The sequence below is a fragment of the Echinops telfairi genome, unplaced genomic scaffold (genome assembly GCF_000313985.2).
Source record: "Echinops telfairi isolate 266 unplaced genomic scaffold, ASM31398v2 ScPeMD7_7466;HRSCAF=8504, whole genome shotgun sequence".
Taxonomy (NCBI): domain Eukaryota; kingdom Metazoa; phylum Chordata; class Mammalia; order Afrosoricida; family Tenrecidae; genus Echinops; species Echinops telfairi.
Window position 1 is genome coordinate 42,987 of NW_022111366.1, and position 1,641 is coordinate 44,627.

At 51.2% G+C, this 1,641-nt stretch overlaps 1 non-coding gene across 1 annotated transcript; it reads left to right on the plus strand.

The window, feature by feature from the left end:
* The first annotated feature begins 1,477 nt into the window (after positions 1 to 1,477).
* LOC115873163 lies at positions 1,478 to 1,641 on the plus strand. The gene has a single exon (XR_004048259.1). It is a non-coding gene; the product is annotated as a U1 spliceosomal RNA (small nuclear RNA).

Consider the following 1,641-nt stretch of genomic DNA (forward strand, 5'->3'; position numbering starts at 1 on the left):
CTGCGTGATTATTGGATACTACCAGTTACACCTTATTTGCATATGATGTAATGTTACCCGCCCACCATTGGGTATTTAGGCCTCTGCCTTCTGCTCAATAAAGAAGACTTGATCAGACTCCTGTCTTGTCTCCATTTCTCGCATCTCTTGTTCCTCTTCATTCCCAGTCCCTTTTTCAGGTACCCACGTTGTTTGATTAGTTGTTTGATGACCTGCTGGATGGGCCAGAGAGGAGCAGGAAGGGCAGAAACAAGAGAGCAGTCCTCAAAGCAGTCCTAAATACCCCTCCTGGGAGATACATAACTGGATGTATACACTTAGCCTAATATGCCAATTACTTACATCTATATATCACAACTGGAGTGTCATTCATGTTTGAATAGTTGAGGGCAAACGTGTTAAAGGCAAATTCATCTATAACTGATGTGTGAATCTGCTGATAGACGTATTTCCGGTTTGAGTTTTATGCTTTGGATATCTGGGTTTGTATGAGTGTACCTAGGAAAGAATTAGGGTGTGAGATTCAGCCCATGTCTGTATTGCTGCAGCACCCTCATGCCCACTCAACCCATGGACCCAAGGGCACGTGCCAATGTGTCCGTCCAATCAACTTCTGAACCACACACATGGGCTCTGATCGTGGTTCGACTCTTCCATCGTGGTAGGAAAAACAGGGTGCAGTTCAGCCCATTCAGCAGACCTGTTCTTGCTTTCTTCAGTTGACGTCTTTCATCTGCTGGTCTTACTGCAGCAGTTTTCTGATGCAGTGTTTGTGAACACACACGGAGGCCCAGGACGAGCGACAGGCAAACCAACCGAGGCGCAGAGACGGACAGATTGCCGACAGGGCAAAGGGGGAGCAGAAACAGAAATAGTTATTAGCGGGGAGCTCCAGGGCGAAGCTCCTTGGTCTAGCAAGTAATCCCGGGGAATTGCAGGCTCCTGTCTGAGGTCTGGGATTTTTAAAGGAAAGCCGGGAAGGTAGGGGGCGGGGGAAGCGGGGTTCCTGCTGCAGCAGTAAGGTCGATGCCCCAGGATGCAGTTGATCAGCTCTGGCAGGCAGCCTGACTGGTTTGTTCCTTTCTACTCAGAGCGCTGACTGACTAAGCGCTGCGCTGCCTCCATTCCCAGGTGAGTCCGTTTCAGGCCCTGGAAGGTTTGTAATCCTAACCAAAGGCAAGCAGAAAAGAGGCAAGGCGCGGGTTCCGGGATTGTACTGCAGGACAGCCAGCTACTGGCCAGCTACTGGTGACGTCGGGCCTTATGCAGATGAGGCAGCGCAGTGGCTGCTGGGTGAGCACAGGCAGTGCCTAAATCCGTGACGATTGCCTGTATTTTTGTGGGGCTGGGGTGCCTAGCTGTTGTGCGTTAGGATGTGAGAGGATGGAGGAGAGTTCTGGAAGTAGGGATGCGAAGTGCTCGTGTGTGTAAAGCGTATGGATTGTGAGGCTGTGGCGGGCGTGTGGCACAGCAACTCATACTTACCTGGCAGGGGAGATACCATGATCACGAAGGTGGTTTTCCCAGGGCGAGGCTTATCCATTGCACTCCGGATGTGCTGACCCCTGCGATTTCCCCAAATGTGGGAAACTCGACTGCATAATTTGTGGTAGTGGGGGACTGCGTTCGCGCTCTCCCCTG